A 2,314-nucleotide genomic window follows, 5' to 3' on the forward strand; every position below is an offset into this window, starting at 1 on the left:
AAAAAATTTAAGGATCACAGTATATCTGAGAGTCGTGTAAACACTTTCAGATCGAAATATTTCGATGGTGCTATCGAAATCTTCAATCGGATAAAACTCAGAAAAAAAAAAAAAAAAAAATGAAAACAGAGAATGTGTTTTTGTTATATATGAACAGCACCCAAATTACAGCATATATCTGATCAATAAAACTGTAGTTCGGTTATAATTGCCAAAGCAGTTATCAACCACCAAACAGTTCAATAAAACCTCCATCGATCAGCAGCTAAGTCAATCTATTACACTTAAATAACATTGGTGACAAAATCACCAACATATATATATATATATATATATATATATATATATATATAGGGAGAGGTTCATTTGAGAAATGATAATTGTTTGAGAATTAAAGAATTGATCATAACTCTTTATACGGTCAAGATTGGTCAAAAAAAGGGCTTTAATTGGTCAAAGATTACGACTTTGATTGGTCTATATTGTGGCTTTGACTGGTCAAACGAAAAATTGAGGGATAGTTTCATAACAAGTGCATACGTGAACCACACAGATTCATATGTGAATCAGTTAATTAGTTCATATGTGAATTACATGATTTCACATATGAACATATGCACATGAGTTCATATGTGAATCGCATGAGTTCACATATACACTAATTAACTGATTAACATATGAATTTGTGTGGTTCACATATACACTTATGGGTTTAGGGTTTACATACACTTGTTTTGCCACTTATTTATAAAAATTACAAAATTACCTCTCTATCTTTTGCATACCATGCGAGGAATTATCTAGTGCTCCATAGTTAAAACCGCAAATCTTGACCATATCGAAGTACTAGTATCACGAATCTACTTCTCAAATATTTACCACTTTTTAAATGAACCTATGGTTATATAAACACACACACATACACACTATTATCTATACTATATTATAAATCATTTGACAAAAACTCTTAAAAGCCATTTTTTATGCATAAAGTACTGTTTATTAATGCATATTACTTACAACTCAAGATTACAAGTAGATTGTGCGTAAGTATAACTTATTAAAACTTCATATTTAAAACTCGTGTAACTAACTGCAGATGAACATAACCAAATATTTGATAAACATCTCATTTTAAATATAAAAAATCTAAAATATAATTAAGATAATCGTTGATTTCTAACAGACTACTCTAGTATATGCCATAAAGAATTTGTTGGTACGAGTGACGTCTTGAAAAAGTTGTGAACTTATCGTCATATCACGCCTCACGTCATTTAGAACTTTGGTCTTAAATCAAGGTTTTCTTTTTATGGTCAAACTGTAATTAATAAATTTAAAGATAATTCAAATTATAATATAATGATAATTAAGGAAAATAATTTGTAACATTAGACCAATAATTAATGAGTAAAAAAGGTTATTGTTCTTACCAATTACTCAATTTAATCTTATATATCCAAATAAATACATATTTATCTTATCCACAAATTATATATAACCAATAAATCATAACCAATTAATTAAGGGGCCGTTTACCAAACACTTACTCGGATAAGCGTTTACCAAGTAACATTACCTCACCGGATGAATATATGGTAAGAACCAAGAATCTTACCACGGTAAGCGCTTACCGGGTAAATTATTGCATACTAGGTCGTTTTGGTGAACTAAAATCTTAACAGGTAAGTAAATAATAATGTTAAATTTTACCGATAAGCACTTACTGGGTAAGTATTTGGTAAACGACCACTAAAATAATTATAGAAATTATGAGAGTTTATTTATTGTGATTTACATATTTATAGAAGATTATTAAGATTCATTTATTATAATCAACGTATTATATTAGAAAACAATTGAAATATTCATTGAATCATATATTTATTAGACTAGATTAACGGTTAAGATTGATTTGTATAATTTGTACTAATGGTTGAGTTTGTAAATGAAACCATCGCTATGTATATACATGAGTACGGGTCTTTACGGTCTGGTTTAGGGAGTTTTACCTCTCAGACAACAAATCAAACCATAATGGGGGTTTATAAAATTATCAAACTGAGCGGTCTAACATCAAGTGTTTAGACCGGTCAAATCGGACCACAAAAAAGCGATTTGTTTTGACCGATTTAGGCGGTTTAGGCCCTTTATGACTTTAAAATTGAAACTTAAAAAACATATATAATTTATAATTTTAAATTAGGGACAAAATTTGGGTCATAAGTTAAAAAAGTTGGGCTATAATATATATATAGGGCCTATTCAAAGGAGAACTGAGTTGTTTGTGGTAACTATGAGAACCAATATTAAC

The sequence above is a fragment of the Cynara cardunculus genome (assembly GCF_001531365.2).
Source record: "Cynara cardunculus var. scolymus isolate 2C chromosome LG 3, CcrdV1, whole genome shotgun sequence".
NCBI classification, from domain to species: Eukaryota; Viridiplantae; Streptophyta; class Magnoliopsida; order Asterales; family Asteraceae; genus Cynara; species Cynara cardunculus.